Source organism: Benincasa hispida, chromosome 2, assembly GCF_027475165.1.
Source record: "Benincasa hispida cultivar pf3 chromosome 2, pf3_genome.v1.1, whole genome shotgun sequence".
In the NCBI taxonomy this organism is placed as follows: domain Eukaryota; kingdom Viridiplantae; phylum Streptophyta; class Magnoliopsida; order Cucurbitales; family Cucurbitaceae; genus Benincasa; species Benincasa hispida.
The window spans coordinates 65,880,638-65,908,303 of record NC_143479.1 but is presented as its reverse complement, the minus strand read 5'-3'; the positions used below and the strand labels follow the sequence as shown (position 1 = coordinate 65,908,303).

General features: G+C 31.2%; 1 pseudogene; it reads right to left on the bottom strand.

Moving 5' to 3' along the window:
• Positions 1–1,294: 1,294 nt before the first annotated feature.
• Positions 1,295–20,105, bottom strand: LOC150038095 (agamous-like MADS-box protein AGL80; annotated as a pseudogene).
• Between the last annotated feature and the right edge of the window lie 7,561 nt (positions 20,106–27,666).

Here is a 27,666-nt window from a genome sequence, read left to right as displayed (position 1 = left end):
CAAATGAGTTGATAATCCAACCCAAACCATACGGATTGGGTTGGGTTGATCGATTTTTTTAGGTCATTGGGTTTTTTGAATATCCCTAGCTCCAATGATTTAATAGTAACCAATTAAACTCTTTAATTGGATTAATCAACATTCATTAACCACCAATCATTCCATTAAAGACTAGGGGTGTACATGGGTTGGGTTAGGTCGAGATTGTTTTTTGGACCTACCCGAAATCTTAGGTTGGTTGGATTGGAAACCCAAAGAACCCAAATAAAGTTTCTATCCCAACCCAACCCAATTCTTAAAATTTGGGTTAGGTCAGGCTGGGTTGTCAATGAAGGAACTCGTATTGAAGGAGATCTTTGAGCAGAAGCAGATCGTCCAAATTTCATTAATAATTGAAAACTAAATTTACAGTAAACATATAATATATGCATTCAAAATAAATTACAACATGATTTTTACAAGGAAAAAGGGTTCAAGAGATATCACCTTTGAAGAACCTCTCTTCGTGTAATTCTCTCGAACAATCACGAGCCTCGAACACAACAATCTCTTAAATACTTTCTTCAAGAACTTTACGAACCAAACGGAGACACAACCACAATGAACCTTTCGTATTCTCAAGGTGAGAACCCAGGAATGGTGGGCTCTGACTATTTTGGTTAGGAGGGATTGTTTGAGTTTGGATGAAGAAGAAGATTGAGAGAACGCATAGAACGTTTCTACAAAGTCTTAATTATATAGTTGATAACTGGTAGAAATACAAGTTATTACAGCTCAAATAAGTAAAACAATGAGAGAATGCGATGGTAAAATAGGCAATATCATGTCCGAAAGCGCTAAACTGAAAGGAATTGCGATCGCAAGTGCTCATCGCATAAAAGCAGCTAATTTACCTATTTTGTGCAGGTACAATGCGATGGCGCATATGAAATCGTGATCCAAAGGCACAACGCGTCGGCGCGCTTGAAGATTATGATCGCAAATCATACGATCGTGAAAAGTTTCTTAAAAAGGTAGCCACATAAAGACCTCGCATCAAGGCGACAACATAATAAATCATGATGGGACGGAAAGCTGATAACGGTCGATTCTGAATTTAGTTGACAAGTCGTTAAAAGCTACATTGTAGCAAGTACACTCAACATTCAGTGACTATTAAATGGCGCAACAAAATAATGAAATTAATGTTGCCCATCATTGCAATCATTAGCAAGAAAAGTTGTTTCACCTTGAAATCTATAAATACCGAAGGCCATCAAAGAACAGGAGTTAGTTAGTCCATTCTCGCGCACACTTATACATAGAGGACGGAGAGAGCAAGGAGACAAGGAAGCCGAGTGATCATTCCCAGACAGATTGAGAGACTGCCGGAAAGCAACACAAAGGAGAGAGGGCAACACTTGCGAGAGCAAGAATACACAACTAAAACAGAGTTTAAGTGATAAAGAGCAGTGTAAAAGACCATGGGAAGCAAGACATTGCTTACCGGGCTTCTTATCTCTCAAATCTATTTGTTATTTTGTATTCAGTACTTTAGTTGCAGAAAATGGAAATCTCATTTCTATCTATGTTCAATCTCTCCATACCACGCATGAGTAGCTAAATTTCTGAATGGGTTGAGAAGTACTTAGCTAGCGTGACTTAAGATTTACATTTATGTGATCATCTTGTCTTATGTATGCATCATTCACCCTTTGGATATACTTGAGTAATCTAAAGATAGAATCTAGACTTGAGAGAGTCAGATTAGAATCTAGGCTTGAGAGAGTCGGATTAGAATTGCATTAGCAAGAAGTAGAAACTTAAACAGAAGTTTTATTGCTATTTACACATCGCATGCGCCCTAGAAATAGGAATAATGGTATGCGGTCACCTTGTTTTTTGTGTGCATCAGTCATCATCGCATAGGCAAGAGTAGAGACTTAGAAATAAGTCCTGTCGACTATTTTGCATATACATCGCATGCGTCCTAGGAATAGGAATTATGATATTTTGTATCGAGAGATGTAGTCCTGATATTTGTGCGTAGCACGATCGCATAACTTGTGCACAATCTTAGGAAATGTTAGCTTAACCCCTTCTCAACCCCTTCATCGTATACTTATCGTAACTCTATGCTTTCATCACTCTGCACTCAACTCCGTCGCATAGGACAAATCTAGATTAAAACACTATTCACTTCATTATTTTTACCACCACAATAGAATCAAAGAGTATCACATATCTATTTAGTAGTCCCTGTATTCGACTCTGGACTTACCAGGAAACCTAAGAAGGCTTATACTTGGGTCTTGTTCGGAAAACTTGCATGATCACTACATAACACACATCATCGCAAACGCACACCATAACACATCATAATTTCACGCATCAATAGCAATTCGTAGTGTTCAGTCGTAGATGAAGAAAATAAACTATTTTCTTTTATTCCTTTTGCCACAAAATTGAACAACCACCCACTAGTGGGTGGAGAGAAAAAAAGAAAATTATTATTCAAAATAATAAAATAATATAAATAAATATGATAACTAACATATCATATTATATTTATATTACATTATATGTTATATCAAATTTAACATATAACTTATAGTTTTAATATTGTATCATATACAATATAAACTATAGTTTCTTTTCTCTATTTTATGGAATTTAATATAAATCATATTTATGTTAAATTTAATAACTATGAATCACATTCATAGAAAAATATATTGGAATCTCATTCAAATGTTTATTTCCTCCAATTAAACCATACTGTATCAAATACATTATATCAATTATATCATATATAATCGAAACAATTTAATTATATCATATATAATTAAATTTCTCTTATTAATTTGAACAATTCAAATTAACCCAAAATTCGATTCTCAACTAAATTTTTTTGAGCTACCAAGGGGACCTTATGGACCTGTAGTTTGAAGTTTCAACGATACATGAATAATTAATTAAACTCTTTAATTACATTATCCACCATCCGTTAACTGTCGGGTACTCCACTAAAGACCGACAGATGCACTCTTCGTAGTATAGATATATTTATGTGTCCATTGGATATAATCAATCAACAATATGATAACCCTTCACAAATTGCTCGTAAGTACAGCTGGACCAAATTACTGTTTTTCCTCTGTAGTTACATCTAACTCCTTAAGCATCACTGATTTCTCTAATGAATAATAGATCATAGTCCTACTATGACTAAACCCCTCTCGAACCAGGAGAGGGTGTGGCACCATATTGTTTAAGACCAAGAATTAGCCTTAAGGGAGTAATTTATCTACATATCCCTGCTTTGGGAAATGAGTGAATTCTATCTCGTATAGTTGTATTCCCAGCTCCCCAATCAGATGAATCCCCAAAATGGTAGGTTTGTTGAGCCGACAATCTGGCCACTCTCACCTATACAAATTAAAGGATCGCCCTTTTAGGCAGGAGTTCACAACTCACTCAGGATTCAAGTCATGTTACCTATGGTCTTCCTGATGAAATAAAAGTCTTTATTATGAACGGTGTTATATAATGAGACTAAACATTTCATAGTCCGATCTTATACAAACTCCTTTGTATAGAAAACCCCACTCGTATGTCTAATACATGAATGATCAGGATCAGATCATTTGTAGCACTTTACAACATAATACTTCAGCGGGCCCATACTCGTAGTGTCACCAAGATAAGGTACCCAACCTTATCCATATACTACGGACCATTTAAGTTATCACTTAAACATGATCCACCTGTATGTCTCCACATACATGTTTAAGTTACAATGATAGCCTTGGATGTTACTTTATTGGTTTGTGGTTAATGCAACTAAAATATCACATATTTTATAGACAAAGTGAATAAAATATCATATATTATTAATCACATAAGAGTTTGTTCAAAGTTTACAAACTATAAGACCCAACGAGATTTAGGACATCAACCCTAACAGTTAAGGTATAACTTTTTTTTTTAATTAAAAATATGTAAATTTATATATAATATATGACTAATAACTAAAATCTCATAAAATTCAACTGCTAAATACCAAATATCTATGATACTTATTGCAAACTTTAAATGAAGATAAATATCATAACAATTTTAAAAGAAAAATATTAAAAATTTACAAAGTAATCAAATTTTAAACAAAGAGAAATATATAAAATATATTTTATTAATATATATAAAATTTAGGTTGGGTTGGGTCAACACAAATTTTTTTTCAGCCAACGCAAGACCCAATCCATCCCAACAAAAATAGAAAAAGTTTAACTCAACCCAACCTAAGAACAAAACTAACCCAACCCAACTCTTATATTTTGGGTTAGGTAGTCCAGGTTGTTCAGGTTATCAGGTTATTTGAACACCTCTACTAAAGACAGATAGTTGCCCTATTCGCAATGTAGATATATTTATGTGTTCATTGAATATAATTAATCAACAGTAAGTTGACCCTTCACAAATTACTCGTTGAGTCAAAACTACCGTTTTGTCCCTGTAGTTACATCTAACCCCTTAAATGCCACTGATTACTCTAATGAACAAACAATTTATAGCCCAACTATAAACTAACCCCTCTCAAGCCAATGAGAGGGTGATGCTTCGTTGTTCAAGATCCAAAGTCAACTATTAAGGGGGCAATATATCTACTTTCCCTTTCTATTGGAATGAGTCAATTTCATCTTGTGCAGTTGTGTTTCTATCTCTATACTTGGACAAAACCCAAAATGGTAGGCATATTAAGTCGGCGAAACAGACCCCTCTCACTCATACAAATCAAAGGTTTGTCCTCATTGATAAGAGTTCACAATTCACTCAGGATTAAGATCAAGTTATCTATGGTCATCTTAGTGAAAAGTTAGTTTCTTTAAATAATGATATTATACTGAAAAAAATCAACCATTTTGTGACTCGGTCTTATATAAACTCTTTATATAGGATACCCCCACTCACATATCTCCAAATAAACAACATGGATCATATTGTTATTAGCAATTACAATAACTCATGCAACAATTACGAAGTGAGTCGTATCCGCAGTATCATCAAGATAAGGCATCCAACCATAACCATATTATACTGCAGACCTTTTAGGTCATTACTTGAACATGATTCACTCGTATGTCTATCACATACTGTTCAAGTTTCATAAAACGACCTTGGATCTTAGTTTATTGGATTGAATTAATACTATCTAAAAGTCAAATAAAATACTTCTTATTTTATTAAATAAATAATTTGTATTTACAAAATAAAAAAACTACAAGATGAATGAGATTTAGGACACTAAATCCAACAATATGAGGTAACTCGAACCCTACTCTCAATCTCTCTAGCTTCCACATTCTCACTATCTAACTTAAGCATCATATAGTGTGTATGGCAAACACCACATTAGTGTTCAAATTTTCTCTGCTCGAGGTCCTGTTGCTTTTCCCTTCAAACAAATTTATTGTTGGTATCATACGATGAGTCAAATGTGTTTTCCCTATCCAAATTTTGGCATCAATAAACATAAAATTAAAAGTTTTAGAAACCTACTAAACATAAACTTTAAACTTAAGGACTAACTTATAATGCTAACCCCTTTTTTTCATTATTTATAAGAATCACAAGAAATTTTGAATAAACGCATAAGTAGAGCTTCAATGTTAAGAAACTTTGAGAGGGAACAAAAAAGAAGAGAAAAGAAAGAAAAGTATAAGTGATTAATTATTGCAAACATGAGTATAGATTGACTAACATAGATAAATATACTATTGATCATCAAAAGAGTAGAGGTTGAATCCTCATCCCATTGAACTTAAATGAATATATAAAAAAGTGCTGAATTATTAATTGTTCTTACTTTCCCCTCATGCTCACAATCAATGGAGCATATGTAATTGAAATCTAAGTCTAATTTAGAAGCATTTGATATAAATTTAACCTTTAATTTTTGTTGTATTGTAAAAGTCACAAGATTCAGTTACACAAATATGTGGCTACTGTGTGGGATTCCATGCATGGAAAAGAGAGAGTTATTGAAGTTGAAGTGATGGATTCTTTTTGTAAGGATTTCTTCATGGGTTTTTGACTAAACCTCCTCCATCAATTCAATGGGAGAGCTTTGAATCATAAACAGTGCCCTATTCTTGAGTAGTTCTTCTATGATTCAAGCAACTGTTCTTTCATTGATTAATTGCTGGGTACATGGGAGAATTAAAGCTAGTTTTGATGTGCTTCTTCTGAATAATGATAGATTCACCAACTTGGAGGAGAATTTTGTAGGCCACTCAAGTGGTAGCTTCAAGCAATCAACTTATTGTAATGTGTACATGTATATTTCTTCTTTTAACTTTTACTCTTTATGCTCTTAAACAAGAATATAAATAATAATAATAATAATAATAATAAATAAGCTATATTACAAAAATGGAAAAAAAAATCTCAAGAATGTATATAGCCATTTAAATTTTTATTTTTAAATTTAGACAAATGCCAATATTAATTAAAGAAGAAAACTTTATTAGAGATCAAATTTAGGAATTAATACCTCATACTCTTAACCATGTTAAATCATCAATTAATCAAAATGGGTTAAGTTGATAAAATTTAATAGTATATCAATGCTTGAATAGTGTTGATCTAAAATAAAAATTAAGATCAACAGAAATTGTCTTACTATTTTAGGCTATCGTCCTATTTTAAATTCTAAAATTTTGTCCAATATATTCTAACAAATTTTTATTCTAAGAGTAGTTTTTGAACATTTATAAAAGATTGAGCTAGTTAGATTAAAATTGCAACTTTTGAAAAGTTTGGAATATCTTTTAAACCTAAAGAAAAAAATTCAGAGGTATTTTTGGTAATTTAAGTAAAATAATAATAGGCATACCTATAGATGCTTTGGTAGGTCAGTCTTTCATGCTCATTATTGTTTCATTCTAAACTAAAAATAATTAAATACTCCAATATGGGTGACCCCAATGTTTTATGGCCCGACCAAAGAAACCTACGATGCGACATTATTTCAAATAAGAATCATTCGAGTTCTCTAGAGTTTTGTAGAACAATTCGACTCATAGGAGCCTTTTTCTTTTGAATATATATTGGCCGCCAAAATTAAAGTTTTTCTTTGTCTATCAAATTTTAGTTATAGTGACAGTTTTTTCCCTCCACTATTCTTAATTAGTTTAAAAAATTGTATGTTATGGAATTTTTATTTAACTAATTTGAACCATGTGCATTGCACATGTTTTAAAAAATCAATTTTTTCTTAAATTTATTCATATTATTCCAAACAAATTTGAATTAATATTTGTTTTAACTAATCTTTTTTTAAAAGTTTTCGAATTGAATTTTTTATCTCTTAGTTTAAATCTTTGATAGTGAAAGAACACAAACAAACTAATAATATTTACATTTATAGTAACCTATTTATAATATATTTCTAATTACTATTTTACTTCCTTTCAAAAAAGAGGTTACAAAATCGACAATTAAAAAAACACAAAAAAGAACATAGAGATAGAGAAGATCGACACACAGATATACGTGGTTTATTAACGGCATGTTAGCTACGTCTACGGGCAGAGGGAGAATGTTTTCAGAAAATTACATCAAACGGTGCCTCTAGGGTTAGAGAATTTATATAGCGCACTACCCTACACGAGTTCTGAATAGGTTTCAAGGCGTTGCCTCTGAACCCTCACCAGGACGCGCCGCCCCTGGACCTCGGCTCGCTGACTGAGCAGCGAGACGTACTTGGTTATTCGAAGCGCCAACAAACAAATTCAAGGCATTCCAACAAAAGGTTATTCTTTTATTTCTTTGAAAAACTCAATCTAAATCTCAATTTACACAAGGAAGAAAATTTTTTAAAAAAAGGATAACATACCTTAAACAAATTTTAAAAAAATGGAAGTGTCATACCCAACTACTTCTAATATTAAAAAAAGAAAAAAAAAAAGAAAAAGAAAAAAGAAAAACGTTGAATAAAGAAGAGATATTTGAAGTAGAAAATTGTAGGCGAGGCCTACTCCTAACCCTAAAAAAATCTTAGAATGTTAAAAAATAAGAAAAAAAATCTAAAATATGGAAATAATGCTTAATGAATTTAAAAAGAAAATTAAATGCTACAAAAAAATTCCATAAAAAATTCAGAAAGAACGAGTTAACAAAATTCAAACCAAAATTTAAAAAAAATGAAAAAAAAAAAAAAAAGGAAGAGGAGATGCTTGATGAAAACTAACTTCATTTAGATAAATTTAGATTTGAAAACTAAAGGTTCATCTTAGTTATTATTTAGATTTGAAATCTTATATATATATTCCTTCTATTTAACGTGGACTATATATTAATTAAAAATAAAATGTGATTTTTTTTATGAGGAGACACGTAATGGAAGCTAAATGTTTATTCCAATTCTTTATTTAAGAAATTTAGATTTGAAATCCTAACTTGATTTTTTTAAAAAAAATATCTTTATTTTACATGAAGTATATATTAGTTAAAGATCAAATGTGATTTTTTTAAAATAAAAAAAAAATCGAGATAGATATTATTAGAGATAGAATGTGATTTTCTTTTTATTTTCTTCTTTTATTTAAGATAAAGTAGATATTATTTAAAGTAAAATGTGATTTTTTTTAAAACAAAATACTTTTCTCTTTATTTAAAGTGAAGTCAATTTTCCTCGGAGATAAAATGTGGTATATATATTAAAAAGAAATTAGTTATATATATATATATATATATATATATTTAAAAGATGATTTTAAACATATTAAAAAGAAATTAGTTATAAAAAGAAATCGCTTTATATATATATTTCATTGTATTTAATGGAAGGTAGATATTAGTTAGATATAAAAGATGAATTTTTAAACATTTTTCTCTTTATTAATTGTACCGTAGATATTAGTTAGAAATAAAATGTGATTTATTTTTAAAATTTTTTCTTTTTAAGTTTATGCTCAAATAACAAAGATTTTTTTCCTTTTCATGTGAATTATAGATTTTAAAAAAATACTTAAATGCTACCAAAAAAATTCATAAAAATTTAACGAATAGTGGATTAACAAAATTAAAACCAAAAAAAAAAAAAAAAAACAGAAAAAAGAAGAAAAAGAAGAGGAGATAAAAGTTTGTCTCAACTTTTTATATAAGAAATTACAAAAAAAAAAAAGAAAAAAATTATCTATATTTTTTTTAATTCCTTTTATTTAACATGAAGTAAATATTAATTTGAGATAAAATGTAATTTAAAAAATTCTTCTATTTAACCTGGAAAAGATATTATTTCGAGATAAAATGTGATTTTGTTAATTTTCTTCTATTATTTAATGTAATGTAGATATTATTTAGAGATACAATGTGATTTTTGTAAAAAAATATTTTTCTCTTTATTTAAGGTAGAGTAAATATTAATTAGAGATAAAATGTGATTTTTTTAAAAAATATATTTTTTCTTTATTTAATGTGAACTATATATTAGTTAGATTAGAGATGAAAGGGGTCTTTTAAAATATATATATATATATTTTTAAAAATATTTACACTTGCAAAAAGTTTCAAAAGATAAAATTTGAATTTTTAAAAATATTGTTCTCTTTGTTAAATGTGGAGTAGATATTGGTTAAAGATAAAATATGATTTTATTTTTTTATTTTTTTTTTCCTTTTATGCGTGATGCTAAAAAAATAGGGATTTTTTATTTCTTTTAATATGAATTAGAGATAAAATGTGATATCTTTTTTCAAATTATTTTTAGTTAAATTTGAATTAGATATAAACTTTGATTTTCTTTTATTCCTTTTTCTTTAACGTGTTAATACCAAAAAAATATGAGAAAATTTTTTCTTTCTTTCTTGGGAAAATGTATTTTTTGTTGTAAAATTGTGGAGCCAATGGAAATACGAATATGAAAAATATAATATAATAATAATATATAATATAATAAATAGCAAAAGAATATAAAATAATAAATATATACAGATATAAAATAAACGACTTAAATAAAATAAAGAAATAAAGAAAATATGAAAATCATAAAATCATAAAATTTTCTCTATTTTCCCAAAAGTTTGGATTTCTCACCGATATTTACCATCCTACAAAATACATAAATGACCACTATTTATAGGAGAATTGACATGTAGAATGTGGCTATTAGGACACTAACCATCTATAAATTTGTGACACATGGAGTAACATGTTTAAGGACACATGGTTCTTTTTTGGATGGGCATCTATATTATATATTTATAATATTCCTCCTTAGAAGCCTATTATATATATGAAATATGCATAGTTAAAATTTTACTAGGAAAAACTCAATGGGAAAAACCCTTAATGAAGGAAAAAGAGTCCATATTTCATATAATATATACTCCTAAAAGAATATAATATATTTACTCCTCTCATAAAAATATCATTTAAAATCTGTGAATAATCGCATGCCAATGTCGTGTGCTAATTTTTCAAAAGTTGCGGTTGGTAATGCCTTTGTAAAGTCTGCCAAGTTATCCTTTGAACAAATTTTTGTACAGTGATGTCACAATTTTCTTCAAGATCATAAGTGTAGAAAAACTTGGGTGAAATATGTTTTGTTCTATCTCCTTTAATATATCCTCCTTTGATTTGGGCCATGCAAGTTGTGTTGTCTTCTTATAATATTGTTGGAGGGTTTTTATTAGAAGACAAGCCACATGTTTCACAGATGTGCTGAGTCATTGATCTTAGCCATACACATTCTCGACTAGCCTCGTGAATTGCAAGTTGTATTGTCTTCGAAAATATCTTTCTTTATATCCAATGAGCAGACTTCCATTGAAATATTTAATGGATGTACTTTGTCCATATAAAATTTTTTCAAAATTTTTCCTGTATAAGTTGACCAATGAATAAATATTTCATCTGTTAAATGCTTAATTTGTAAACCAAGGAAAAATTTTGTTTTTCCAAGATCTTTCATCTCAATTTCTTTCTTAAGATATTCTATTGCCTTTGAAAGCTCTTAAAGAGTTCCAATTATATTCAAATCATTAACATATAAAGTTATAATAACAAATTTTGATTGTGATTTCTTCTTTTAATAAATATCCACTCAGGCGATTGTACCACATTCGTCCCAATTGTTTCAATCCATATAGTGATCTTTGTAACTTTATTGAATACCATTCCCGGGAATTTGATGTATATGTTTCAGGTACCTTAAATGTTGGAATTGGTGTCCTAATTCTCCCGGAGTCTCGTTATTTTGTAAAGATACACATTGCTCAATGAATAAAATAAGTGTTATTTAATTATGGCATTTACTTATATCCAATAAACAAAACTCCTCGGTTATCTTATGTGAACTTAAGCATGTATATGTGATATACAAGTGGATCATATCTTAGTGATAACCTAAATCGGTCTATAGTATAAGGATTAAAGTAGGATACCTGATCCTGATGACACTACGGATACGACCCCCTTTGTAGAGGTTTGCAAGTGTTGTAAAATACTACAAATGATAGATCCTGACCATTCGTGTGGAGACGTGAAGCGGGGGTGTCCTATACAAAGAGTTTATATAAGACCTGGACCACGAGATGACCAGACTTTGTATATAATGCCATTAATACTAGAGACTTGCATCTCACCTAAACGACCATAGGTGACATGACTTAATCTTGAGTGTTTTGTGAACTCCTGTCTTTGAGGGTGGTCTTTTGATTACATTAGTTTGATTCCATCTTTTTCCTGTCATGACATAGTTTATTGAAATCTCATTATTATCTTGGTATTTCATCTTCCTCACTAGTCACGTCGAGGATTTCTTTATGGGTATTTACATCATCGACCATGTCTTTTTCACTATTAATTATTTTTCGTTTTTGAAGATTTTTATCTTTGGAACCCACTGGTCTACCACGCTTCTGGCATGTTCCAAACTCATTAGTGACAACTTGTTGTGTTGGGATATCAGTTTTTTTATGGAATATTTGCAGCTGGTATATGTGATTTAGTTACTTTCTTTGTATCTATAAATGCATTTGGTAATTGATTTGCTATATTTTGCACATGAATTATTTTTTGAACTTCAAGTTCATATTGATCTATATGGGGATTTAAATGAGACAATAACAATGCATTCCATGTAATTTCTTTTTCCAACTTCTTAATTCCTCCCCTGATATTGGAAAATTTGTCTCATTAAAATGACAATCAGCAAATCATGCAGTACATACATCACCCATCAGGGGCTCAAGATATTTAATAATTGACGGGGAATCATATCCAACATATATTCCTAACCTCTTTTGAGGACCCATCTTAGTGCATTATGGTGAAGCAATTGGAACATATATTGTACATCCAAAAATTCTTAGATGGAAAATATTTGGCTCATGACCATAAGCTAATTGTAATGGCGAGTACTTGTGATAAACTACTGTCTTAATGCGTACATGTGACTCTGCATGCAAAATAGCATGCCCCATACAGATGAAGGAAGATTAGCTCTCATAAGTAATGTCTTGCAATTAATTGCAAACGTTTTATAAATGATTCTACTAAACCATTTTATGTATGAACATGAACTATAAGATGTTCAACACTTATCCCAATTGACATACAATAATTATCAAAAGCTTGGGATGTAAATTCACCGGCATTATCAAGACGAATGGTCTTAATTGTATAATCAGGAAATTGTGCTCTTAACTTAATTATTAGAGTAAGTAATCTTGCAAATACAAGATTTCTACTTGATAATAAGCATGCGTGTGACCATCTACTGGATGCATCTATTAATACCATAAAATATCTAAATGGTCCATTTAGTATGTTAATGGGTCCAATATATTGCCATGAATTCATTCTAAAAATGCAGGTGATTCAGTCCCCACTTTAGCTAGTGATGGTCTAATTATCAATTTTCCTTGAGAGCAAGCATCACATGATAATTCATTAGATTGAAGAATCTTTTGGCTCTTCAAGGGTCTCCATTTGAATTCTCAATAATTCTCCTCATCATTATAGATCCTGGATGACCCAGTCGATCAGGCCAAATTATAAATATGACTGGATTCATGAATTTCAGGTTCATTGTTGCATATGTTTCAATTACTCATATATGAGTATAATATAGTCTAGAAGATAAAACAGGCAACTTTTCCAATATACGTTTTCCATTTGAGACAGTGGATATGATATCTAGATGTTCCACGTTATTCTTACTATCGGTCTCAATATGATAACCATTACAACGTATATCTTCAAAACTTAGAAGATTTCTCTTTGATTGACTAGAGAACAATGCATTGTCAATTATAACTTTTGTTCCTCTAGGCAAAATAATATTTACTTTTCCCAAACCTTCGATTAAGTTTGCAAAACCTGATATTGTATTTACTTTTACTTTCAGCATTGCCAATTTGGAAACATATTTTTTATTTATAAGTATTGTATATGTAGTTGCACTGTCTGCCAGACATAAATCTTATTTGCTCATTTTTTAAACACCCAACATATGAAAATGATCCATGTTTCTTCATTAAAAGAAAATAATTATAATAAGAAAAACAACACTTAAAATATACAAAAGTTACTAAGAAAAATATGAAGATAGATAAAAGAAAACAACATTAAGTTTAGATATTCTCAAAGTCAAAAGAAACACTTGATGTACCCCCAACTGTGCCAACTTCTCTTTCTTCAAGAGATTCAAAGAAGTCTGCCACATCCAAATTTATCATATGTGATTGGTCAAATATACCATTATTCTGGTATGCAAAATTTGCTTCCACATTTTTCTCTTTTTCCTTCAGGGAGGCTTGATAGAGATCAACTAAGTGTTTTGACGTACAACAGGTACGTGACCAATGCCCAGTCATTCCACATCGGAAGTATTTATTTTCAACTCTTTGAACTTTTATCTTGTGGAGCTTTTCTTTTGTGATCATCATTTTGTGGTTCTTTTGAAATTTAAATGATTAGAACGACCACCACAAAAATAATAATTATTTCTTCTTCTGCCACGGTCACGATCTCGACCGCGACCACGACCTCGACCATGATTATTATTAAAATTCATAACATTCACTTCAGGGAATGGTATTGCTCTGGTTGGTTTAGATTTGTGGTTCTTCATCAATAACTCGTTATTTGTACGACCACGAGTAGATATGAAATTAGTTAAGAATACTGTTCTCTCGATGTTGCTGCTGCAGGAGCATATTTGAGACATAAAATGTAGAAAATGTCTTCTCTAACATATCAACATCAGTAATTTTTTCTCTGCATAACAACAATTTAAAACTAATTTTAAATCATGCGAAATTGTAATTACTTACTGATTTAAAATCTTGTAGCCTCAAAGGCATCCACTCATAATGAGCTTTAGGAAGAATAATTGTCTTTTGATGATCATACCTCTCTTTTAAATTTTTCCATAAGATAAGAGGATATTTTATTGTAAGATACTCTATTTTCAATCTCTCATGGATATGAAGAGGAAGAAAAATCATAGCTTTTGCTTTTTCCTGACTGGATATCATTTTTCCTTCTTTAATAGTCTCTCCAAGATTCATAGCATCCAGGTGGATTCCGGCATTAAGTACTTATGACAAATAATTATTGTTGTTAATATAAAGGGAGACAATTCTAATTTTGTGAGATTTGTCATAGCAGCACTATCATAAAATATTGTACTTATATAAGAAATTTAATAGACATTGAATATGCAAAATAACATTAAATTTATTAATTATAACGAAGAAGGAAAACCTGACATACCTTTAGAACCTACCTTTAGCGGAGAAAACGACAGGAGCTCATGTTGATAACGTGTTGTAAAATTGGGGAGCACAACGAGAATAATATGAAAAATATAATATAATAATAAATAAATATAATTATAATATATAACATAATAAATAGCAAAATAATATAAAATAATAAATATATATATTTAGATATAAAATAAAAACTTAAATAAAATAGAGAAATAAAGAAAATACGAAAATCAGAAAATTTTCTCTATTTTTCCCAAAAGTTTGGATTTCTCACCAATCTTCATCATCCTACAAAATACATAAATGACCATTATTTATAGGAGAATTGACATGTAGAATGTGGCTATTAGGACACTAACCATCTATAAATTTGTGACACATGGAGTAACATGTTTAAGGACACATGGTCTTTTTTGGGATAGACATCTATATTGTATAATATTTATAATAATTATATATATATATATATATATATTCTTTTACATTCGATGCTAAAAAATAAGAGAATAAAAGTTTATTTAATCAATTAAACGTTAAATTACCTAAGATAACCCTATGAATATTATCTAAAAGGGCGGGAAATAAAAAAATTTTCCTTATAACCTCTTTCCTAGATAGTATAGATAAATTAATTTTTCATTTTACTTTTTAATAACTAAAAGAAAAAGAAAATCAAAAGAATCTTTGAAGCCATATATAATTGTGACCAAATGCTAGCTCAAACTCCAAACTAATCCCACACCTCAAGAAACATGTTTTCTGGTTATCATTTCTCTTGAAGAATGAGATTTGATTTTAAAAGTTTCTTTAATAAAAAAAATAATAATCATATTTTAACAAAAAGATAATTCTCTTTTTAAAATCTTTTTCATTGAAACATATTTTCATTGAAGGATTTGTTTTTTTATTTTTTTTACCATTATTGTATTAACTTTCCTTTTTTAGATAAAACCTCCCGTTGATTTCATGAAAATTTCTTTTCAATAAAACTAAAGAAAGTAATGAAAATCATTTTAAAAGTTTTCTTTGCATATCTTTTTAAAATAAATAAACAAAATTAAAATTGATTTCATAAATCATATTTTCCTTAAAAGTGTTTCTGAAACACGTTTGGAATTATGGAGTGATTGTAAAGATAGTTTACGACACTTCAAAATTTGGGGTTGTCCAACACATGTACTTAAGGCTAACCATAAGAAATTGGAACCTCATTCAAAATTGTACATATTTGTAGGCTATCCTAAGGAAACAAGGAGTTCTTACTTATATGATCTTAAAGAGAATAAAGTATTTGTGTTGACAAATGTTACATTTTGGAAGAGGACCACATCAGGGAGCATAAGCCACGTAGTAAGATTGTGTTGAATAAACTTTTCAATGATACTGTTTTAACTTCGACAAGAGTTGTTGAAGAGGCTAGTACATCAACAAGAGTTGTTGATGTTGATATTGGGGTTGATGCCCTAAATCTCGTGGGTCTTGTAGTTTGTAATTATACTGTACAAACAATTTATTTATTTAATAAAATTTGAGAAATTTTATTAGACATTTAGTAGCATTAACCCACAAAACCAATAAACTAAGATCCAAGATTAACTTCAACTTAAACGTGTATGTTGAGACATACAGGTGGATCATGTTTAAGAGATAACCTAAATAGTTTGCATTAGATGGATAAAGCTAGGTACCTTATCCTGGTGATACTATGAATACGATCTGTTTTGAAGATGTTACAATTTTCATAAAGTGCTACAAATGATCTAATCCTGATCATTCATGTGGAGATATAAGAGCGGACGTATTTTATATAAAGAGTTTATATAAGATTGGACCACGAAATGACTAGTCTCACTATACAATACCGTTGATAAAAGAGACTTACATTTCACCAGGATGACCACAGGTGACTTGATCTGAATTTTGAGTGAGTTGTGAACTTTTGCCTATGAAGGTAGTCCTTTAATCTGCATGGGTTTCATAAGTGAGAGTGGCCAATGTCGCGACTCAATATGCCTACCATTTTGAGGATTCGTTTGATTGGGGAACTAGGGACGTATCTAAACAAAAAAGGAATTCACTCCTTCTCTATAGTTAGAGTAAGTAGAGACATTGCTACCTTAAAGATTGATTCCGGGCTTGAACAATGTAACGCCACATCTTCTCCTAGTCCGAGAGGGGTTGGTTATACGAGAAATATAATTGATTTGTACTTTGTTTTTCTTGAGGTCAAAGATTTTTAAATCTTCTTGCAAATTAATGTTCTATACTTAAATTATTACTTTTATGAAAGGTTAGAGTCTAAAAATATTTTTTCGATCATAGGTATATCATTTGTGTATGAAGTACACTTTTTTATTTTTATTTTATAAAATTCATCTCATCTTATAATATCATAGGTTATTTGGTGTATGAAGTACTCATTATTTTTAAATCAAATGTGTCTCATCCTAGCTCTAATATATAATATAGAATAGAACAAAATCTGTATGTATTCCTCTTTTTCTTGATGCCTTATTTTGTTCCAAGACGTTGGCTTTACTTTGATAGGCTACTACTAATGCACTAGCTTGTCGTATGGATTAAATTTCTATATAAAATTGAAATTGGACGGAAAGAATAACGATTTGGATGCATCTTTTTATTTATAATTCACCCTAACCATACTATAGAAATAACTTTAAATAATATTAAGAAAAACATAGGAAGAATTTCTTACATGATAAATTATGGTTAGACAATCGAGTGCGATTGCAAAAAAAATGGTATAACAAATATGATTTTTAAGCATATTGTTTTACATAATTTTGATGGTTTTGAAAAGGTTACTTGATTTTTTTTAAAAGTATATTTTTTTTTGTACTTTACATCTTATCCCAATCATAAAAGAAAATCATAGTAAATTTAATTATTCTCACTAAAGCCTTTCCTATATGTCACTTTCTATATTTATAAATATTCTCTATATGCATATAATATTTAAAAGGAAACAATATTCAATTTTTATGAAGATTAATATAATCTGGTAGGAAATGAGTAAAAAAAAAAGTGAAAATTGGTTTGGATAAGATGATACAAAAAAGGCATGGGAAAAGGAGAGTGAAAAATGAAGGAAATTGATATTTATGATCATGAGAATATAGAGTGCATTTTTGGATGTGGAAATTGGAATAAGTTGCTGAAGACACCCAGAAAAGAAAATTACATAAATTTTGATGGTTATAAGTTTGATCTCCAAAAGACCAAAGCATATCAACTCCAACAAACTCCATTTGATCCTGAGGATTCACAAGCTCCATGAGCCACGCCACCGTTTGCGGCTGAGCCGTGACGGTTGAGGTGATAGATGGAATTACATAGGAACTAAGAACATGTGTCCCTCAATTTATCCGTCTTTTGTATTTTTAATATAAATTATATAACAATATATATTAATATATAAATAAAGTTCAAATTGAGTGATAAAATGGTGTTGACTTGATGATATGTAGTGTTGTTTGGTTGACAATAGTTAGGTTTTCAAATCTTAGTGCTTGCAACATTTTTATATGAGTTTTTATCCAGATTTTCCATCTCTAATGAATTTTTAAAGCCCAACTCATGCGAAGAATAATATAGGAAAGTAGGTTAAATAACGTGATATTTAGAATATAATGATGTGCTGCTTTTTAATAAACAGTGTAATATTTAGAATATAGTAATATCTCGTTTTCTAATAAGTAATAAAATAATATTTTTTTATCAGCAACAAGATTGAGCAGTTTATAAACTTTTTTCTTTCTCTTCGAAATTCACTTTTCAATCTCAAGAACGTCCGATTAAAAAGGTATCGTTCATTTTTTGCACATAATTTTTATATTCACATTACACTATATATTTTTATTTGTTTCCATGTTATTTTTACATTCACATTTACTCATATAGGATTTTAAAATTAATTTCAGAGCTCAAGTAAGAGGATTATTTGTTGTTACTCGTATAGATATACAAAATTGACAAGTAAGTTTTAAAATCTTCTTAGACTTTAAGTTTTTATGTCTTTAAATCTATATAATGGGATGTAATATTCTTATTATTAATACTTTTGTAAGGTTGATTCAAAATTAATAAGGATAGTTAAAAAGAAAAACAACAATAGAAACGGTAGAGATATCATCTTCAAAGAAGAAAATTGTTTTAGATTCTGATCAAATTTATACCGGAATGAATCTAAAAAAACTACGCACATCCTTATCTAAGAAACAAAATTTATGGTTATAGTTATAATATTCAAGATCAAGTTCGTATGACATATTTACTAAAAAGGTCCTTGTCAACCTCGAAATCATACTTTTCCTCTTAAATTTTTTTGTAAAAAGTCCAGACTATTTAATATAGTTTGGTTAAGTGAATATTCTAATTAGTTAGAATAGAACATTTTAAAGGACGCTACATTTTGTTTATATTACTATCTATTCAAATCAGAAGTAAGTGAAGAACTAGGATCAATTTCAAAATATGAAAACTTATAGAGGGTAATTATAATGTAATAAATTAATTGATATATGAAGTTATATATATATATATATATATATACATTCATTTATAGATTTTTTTTGTTACACTTGTACATATAGTGTCCCCTATATAAAATTCTTGGCTCCGACACTGGTTGAGGCAGAGGCCGAGGTTGCATCGAAGGCTTTTTTAGAGAGTCAATACGTGTAGTAATATCTTTAAGATTTTGATCAATGAGCCAACCAAGATCATTCAAATCAAGCATGTTAAGGCCATGCAATCCTTTTGCAGCGGTGAGGCTCTGAAACATCAGTCGTGTGATCTCTTTCTCTCGGTTGTCTTTTCTCATCTTCTTCAATTACTCGTTCGCCTTTGCAATCCTCTGCCATAGAAACGTCTCCTAATTTACCTCGTTTCAAAGATACCTCTATTATTTCAAAAGCTACGTTGTAATAATAACATAACAACGACCTTTCGTAAATGTTTCAAAACTACTTACCACCTTCTTGTTTTGTTCCATCTGGGGGACATCTTCTTGAATTGGGAGAGAACACGTTGGAAAAGGCCAGAGCTCAGGCTGAGAATCAAAGAGACTAAAAATGATTGCACAAGCCTCAATCCCACAAAGAGTGCTCAATTCACTAACTTTCTTCATAAGCCCTCTCTTACAAGAAGCCAGAGCTCAGGCTGAGAATCAAAGAGACTAAAAATGATTGCACAAGCCTCAATCCCACAAAGAGTGCTCAATTCACTAACTTTCTTCATAAGCCCTCTCTTCCTCTTCTTGTATGTTTCCTTTCTTACAGAGTCATTTGTAATTTAAGCAAGTTTCAGTTTCTTCCTTGCCATAATTTTCTTTTCTTTGTTTTCTTTTCTTTTCTATTCTTATTTTGTTGTTAGTTTATATACATTTGAATATCAAATCTGATTGGAGGTATGATCTTGTTGTTGGATTGGAAAAATTTAAAGTTGTCACCTTTCATTTTGAAAGATTGAGATAATCATGTGAGGATTATTATTTTATTTGGTGGGTTAAGTGAATTGTAATCACTGATATTTTCATTATTATATTATTCATAAGATCCAATAACTTCTTACCCTTTTAGGCATTCTTTTTATGATTATTAGTTACTGTCACTTTGCACATTTGCTTTGTTCTTCCTCTTTCATGCCATCTATTTCTTGCCTTTTATTGCATATAATATAATCTATAGCATTTAACTATTCATCCTCAACTATTTAAATATATATCCTAATCCAATGTTCCAACTATTTCTCTATAATGCTCAAATATTACACAATTTTACCCATTAAAGAAAATCTAGTGGCAAACTCATCAAAATTTGGGATGAAACTTGGTGCAGTATATTTAAATATATAGATATGTATATTCTTTCCAAAGAAACACACACAAAAAATATATATAAATATAGGTGACAATGAGGCAGTAGAAAGGGCACAGGTAAAGGAACAAATGTGTCATTAATTTAAATGAAATCAAAAGAGGAGAGATGAAAAATATAGGGGATTAAAGATGAAAGATAAATTAAAATATTTGAAAACATAACATAAAAGCTTAAGAGATTTTAAGGTTTAAAGAGAGACTAGACAAAATATTTAAACATAAAATCAAAATTAAAACCTAACGAAAACCTTACAATTATTATGGATAATATTTACCAACAAATAAACTTAAAATAAAATAAAACTATGAGAGTTACCTTATCCTAAATGGACCAAGTGAGAAATCGAACCAGGTGATTTCATTGAAAGAGTTGAAAGAGAGATTGAGTTGTACGGCTCAATTGCTCCACCTCGGCCAAGCCAAGGCTGAGACGAACATATTCCACGCATGTGGTGCATTCTAGCCCACCTGGAGGCCAAGGTCGCTAATATTTCATGCATGTGGCCCATTTTGGTAGGCCCTTTTTCTTGAACCTCCATTATGGCTCAATCTCGCCCTCAAGCATCTTGTTTCCAAAGGGATAAAGGAGACAAAATTCTAACCCTAAATGGATGCGGAAGACCCCTAACAGAACTCTAGTATAAATAGAACACAACGGCCCAATAAGAAGTAAGTTCATCTTCCTCCTTTAATTATTTTCTCTAACCTTTGTGTTGAGATCCAACTTAAATATCAGAGTATCTATGGCAAGTACCATACTGGTGTGTTATTTTGACGATTTTGTAGGTGACTTTCTCTCCAAAATTACAAATTTACCATTAGAGGCACTTGAAGGTTAGGTAAATTTACTTGGCCCGATTTTGTTATCAACAACAACATATATTTATGTTCAAATAAAAATATTTTAAAATAGGCCCCCAAATTAAATCCTCATCAATTTTGAATAATTAAATTAAAAATCAATATAATATTTCAAATATATAAATAGTTCATATACTCTACAAATAGTATATCATTTGTATAAACAATTTGTATACTTTATACAGAATTTAATTAGTATAGAAAATATATTTAAACAATGTTTGGAGTGAAGGAACCCTAAGGTTCACAGCGGAAGCGGGAATGATCTCAAAATTATTTTCACATAATAGAAATTTTTACAAAACATAAATTTATGCATTAAACAGAGAAATTACAACATGCTAATTCAAGAAGGAGAAATTAGGGATGAAGTAACACTTACCTTTGAACCCAAAAGGTCTTCAAGTAATTCCTTCTCCGGTCACAAACTCTTCGAAACTCGAACAAAAATACAACAACCCGAATGACCACCACCACAAGAGAACCTCCTGTATTCTCTGTTAGGGTTTAAGAATAAGCAGGAGTGGTGGGCTCTACTAAAATTTTTGGGAAGAGGGAAGGATTTTGAGAGGAACAAAAACTATTTTTCTTCTCAGTGTGTTCTTTAGGAAAAATCCCAGAGAGAGTCCTCACTTTCAGAGATTAGGGGAAGACAATAATCAAATATACTATTCATTCTTACGTTATGTCAAGAGAGGAAAAACAGGGGAGGGAGTTATAACTCCCTCCTTTATTAAATTAAAAAAAAACTTTAATTTAATTAATTAAAATATATATAATTATATAATAACTACTTTATTATATAATATATATATTATACTATATGTTATATCAAATATAATACATAACCTATAGTTATTATATTGTATCAAATATAATATAACCTATAGTTTTATTTCTCTCAATATACATGGTATTTAGTATAAATCACATTTATACTAGATTTAATTATATGAGTCTCATTCATATAATAAGTATTTGAATCACATTCAAATATTTAATTCCACTCAAAATAAACTTTATACATGTATCAAATATATTATATTAATTATATCACATATAGTTAATTTAATTAAGTATATCACATATAATTAATTCCCTCAATTAATTTGAATAATTCAAATTAATCCAAAATTAATTCTCAATAATCTCTGTTGAGCTATAGAGGGGGCCTTACGGACCTGTAGATTGAAGTTCTAATGGTACTTCGATAATTAATTAAACTCTTTAATTATATTATCTAACATCCATTTACTGTTGATCACTCCACTAAAGACCCATAGTTGCACTCTTCGCACTAAAGATATATTTTTGTGTCCATTGGATATAATCAGTCAACAGATGACTCTTCACAAATTTCTCATCGATCCCTCAAATGAACAACAAGTCATAGTCCAACTATGACCAAGTCCCTCTTGGGTCAAGAGAGGGTGTAGCCACATTGTTCAAGCCCTAAAATCAATCCTTAAGGGAGTAATCTTTCTACTTTCCCCGACATTAAGGAATGAGTGAATCTTATCTTGTGTAGTTGTATTCCTAGTTCCCAATCAGACGAATCCCCCAAAATGGTAGACATATTGAGTCGGCGATCTGGCCACTCTCACCCATGCAAATCAAATGACTGCCTTCATAGGCAGGGGTTCACAATTCACTCAGGATTCAGGTCATGACACCTATGGTTATCTTGGTGAAATGTAAGTCTCTATTATTAATGGCGTTATATAATGAGACTAATCATTTTATGGTCCAATCTTATACATGCTCTTTGTATAGGATACCTCCGCTCACATGTCTCCACATGAATGATCAGGATAAGATCATTTGTAGCACTTTACAACATTTTTAACATCTATAAAGTGGGTCATATTCATAATGTCACCAGGATAAGGTATCCAGTCTTATCCATCTACTACAGACCGTTTAGGTCATTTGAACAAGATCTACCCATATGTCTTTACATATGTTTAAATTACATAAAATAACCTATGATCTTAATTTATTGGATTGAGTAAATGCTCATAAAATAACAATTATCTTATTATTAACAATTTGTTGATACAACTTTTACAAACTACGAGAATACAATAAAGATTTAGGATACCAATCTCAACAATCTCCCACTTGTCCTAAAGTTTAGAGAGCCAAATGTATAGTATAAATAAAGCTTGAGGAATGTTGAAGGAAGAAGGAAAACATTCTAAGTGTTAAGGAATATGGTTCTCAGGTAGCAATGCATTAAAATACTTAGAAAGGAAAATTTTGGCTAAGTATGGAAGCCAAATATTGCATGCATTGAGGACCTAATTGTATTAGGAGGAGTGCAGCAGCCTAGTGACTTGAGGCTATTTGCACGCTCGATGAGCATAAGACAAAGAGTAGATGGATAAGTGTTGGTCGCAAGGGAAGCCATGTGTTAACATGGGCAATGCATCAACCAAAGGCCTAGAGAGGTTAGACAGGCACGGAATGCGCGTGACATGAGAAGGACGTCTAGGCGATATGCGTTGGCTAAGTGGGGCAGCGTACATTGACCAGTTGAGTTACAAGGGAAGGTAAGACCATGCGATGGTGATGGGCCTCGGGGATGGCGAAAAGAACACAAAGGTATGCGCTAATAAGTAGGTCATGCGGGGTAACACATGGAGCTTTAGATGCATGGTTGAGGCTATATGATGGTTAAGAAAAGGCCACGGGCAAGGGAAGTCAGACGATGGCACTAGACCACACGATGAACGCATGATGAGATGCTTAGTGAGTCTTGCATTGGTTAAGCAGTGATTGCAACTTAGTCACCCACTCTAGTAGGCCAATTATCGAGATTAAGGGAACTAATCCCAATAAGTGGTAGAGTTGGCAGCCTAAGATTTAAAGAAGGCATGCAGTGTTTAGTATAAAAGGGGGGGTCTCAGTTTAGGAAGTCGGTTTGAGCATTTTACTTGTACTATTGAGGTGATTTTAGAGCCAATCGTTTGAGTGTTGAGTGTGGATGAAGCATAAAAGTTGCCGGAAGAAATCTTCTACCAATTCAAGTTGGAATTTGAAGAAAACTTCAAGAAGGTCAGGCTCTCGAGTGAACCTGGGCCAATGGTGAAGATTGATGGATTTCGGCTAAACCAAGAAAAATTTAGAGCTCAAATTTTAAAATAAACAAGCTAAGATGTTTAAACAAGTTTATAGAAGGAAAATTTATGAGAAAAGGTTTGAAAAATAAGTTATTCGAGCTTAAAGATGAATCTGGAATTTTGGTTGAATAAACAGGTAGTTGTAGCTATTGAGCAAGCAAGTAGGTCCACCCAGGCAGGTTGCAGGCATAAGCGAAGGGCCAAGTTAGGTGCAAGGGGCATGCCAGGCTACACACAAGAGTGTGCTAGTGTGCATTAGGCTGTACGACGCATGCGGAAGTCGTGAGCATAAGGGGGTGTTGTATAGCGATTAACCATGCGGCAGGGCGAGTGGGGCCGAGCGAGCAGGCATGCGAGGCGCTGAGTGCAAGGTTATGCTAATGGTGTGGTGGCATGTGGCTGGATGAGCGCATATGACATGCACTAGCACATGAGCTAATGGTTATTGGCCACATAGACTAAGTGCTAGCACCCAAAGATTTTCTAAGTGTTGAACGCATAAGTGAGGTATTTGTTGAAATTGAAAGGGGTGCTATATGTAAAATTTATTTAGGTGAGCAAATCTCATAAAGGCAATAGTTTAACATGGTTATCATTTCCACAGGGTTAACGTCAATAGGAAAAGTTTATCAACCCTAGGAGGAACGCCTAAGACTGTGAGTGACAAATTTAATGTTTTCCAAATTTTTTAGTAACATATGCTTTGCTTAAATGTTTAGACTCATGCTTGCTTATGTTTAAAGAATGTTTAAAATAATTTCCAAGCAAACTAGTTTTCATGAAGCTATTAACACATGCTAAAGAAGTTTATAAAGCATGACTTAAGTATTTCTATACTTATTTTACAAGAAGCATGCGTTGGAAGTTTTATGCTTTATAGAAAAGATTTTTAAGCATATGATTTAAGTTGTCTATGCTTACAAAGCATGATTTACTTTAAAGTATAAGTTTTATGGTGATTATTAGAACCCGATACTAAAGGACAATGAGAAGGTATCTAGACAGTAGTACCTATGGTATGACGGTACTTAGTTATTACCACATGTACGTAGGTAGAATTGACGTTGGTTGTGTTGAGAGTACTCCACACCAACAACTAAGGTTTGTTGTTGAGAGATTGAGCAAAATGGTTCTCTCTCAACTAAGGCTCATGTTAAGCTATGTTTTAAGCTATGCTATGTTGAAAAGTTTTAAGTATGAGTTTGCTTGGCAATTTTAGTTTAAAAGTATGATGTTTATGATTTATCAGTCACTCATTGGGCTAGTAGCTCACTCGATTTAAATGTTTTCTTCCTCAGGTAGTGGTCTTCCCCAAAGGTTAACTGCATTGTTGCTCTGCCACTCAAAGGCTCTAGAAGTGTTAGATGTCTACTTGTAATGTTTGTACATATGTGTTGTTCATGCTAGGGATAAGGGCTAGCTGTCGGGACCCACTAAACTCAATATTTATAATGATGTAAATGTTTTGTGAGCTAAACCCTGGTTCTGTTATGTGAGTTTAAGTATCTTTAGTATTGTTATCATGTATTCTAGGGATTACTAAGCATGTTAAGAATGAAAGTTTGACAGTAAGAGCCACAAAAGGGTTGGTAACTGCTGTCGTTATATTCTCTTCTAGGTTAAGAGGGTAATCTGGGAAGAGGTGTGACATTTTCGCTCTATGTGTTTGTCTTTTTTATGACTCCTAGATTCCTTAGAATTTGTTATAGCACCATTGTTATCACAATAAAGTGTGATGAACAAAAACATATTTGGAACAACTTCTAAATTAGTAAGGAACTTCTTAATCCGAAAAACCACTTTAGCAGCTTCACAAGCAACTACGTATTCGACTTCCATAGTGGAGTTTGCGATGCATCCTTGCTTGATTCTTTGTCAAACTATAGCTCCTCCATTCAAAGTAAACACTAAACCTAATGTAGATTTTCGAGAATCCCGATCAGTTCGAAAGTTAGAGTTTGTGTATCCTATAAGAATCAAATCCTTATCTCCATACACAAGCATATAGTCCCTTGTTCTCTGAAGGTAGTTGAGGATTTTTTTTTATCTCTATCCAATGATCTAATCCTGGATTTGATTGATATTGACTAACAATCTTTACTGCATAGCAAATGTCAGATCTTGTACATAACATTGCATACGTAAGACTACCAACAGCCGATGAATAGGAAATTCATCTCCTTAAATTCTTAAGAAGTCTTAGGACACTACTCCTTAGACAATATGATTCCACGCCTAAAAGGTAACAAACCTTCCTTGAGATTGTGCATTAAATATCTGACAAGCATCTTGTCAATATACGATGCTTGAGACAAGACCAACCTTTTGTTCTTACAATTCCTGATGATCTGGATCCCTAGAACAAATTACGCCTCTCTCAAATCATTCATTTGGAAGTGGGTGGCCAACCATTTATTTACATCAGTTAGAAAACCTACATAATTCTCAATGAGTAGGATATCATCCACATATAGCACGAGAAAGCTACTGAGATGTTGATGATTTTCTTGTAAACACAAGGCTCGTTAACATTCTAATCAAAGCCATAAGATTTGATTGGATGGAGTTGCTTGTTTCAGTCCATAAATAGACCGTTAAGCTTTCAAATCTTTTTCTCTTGATCTTGTTCAATGAATCATTCTGCCTGATTCATGTAGATAGTCTCTTCAAGATTACCATCCAAAAAGGCAGTTTTGATGTCCATTTGTTATATTTCATAGTCATAATATATGGCTATGGACAAGAGAATTCTAATAGACTTTAACATGACAACAAGTGAAAAAGTTTCTTCATAGTCCACTCCCTCAACCTGGGTATAACCCTTTGTCACAAGTCTAGCTTTAAAGGTCTATATCTTTCCATCTACACCTCTTTTTCTTTGTAGATTCATTAACAACCTATAGGTTTGACCCCTCAGGATGATCTACAAGCTCCTAGACAAATTTGAAGTACATAGACTCAATTTCTTGATTCATGGCTTTAATCCACTCATCCTTGTTAACGTCTTTCATTGCTTGTTTAT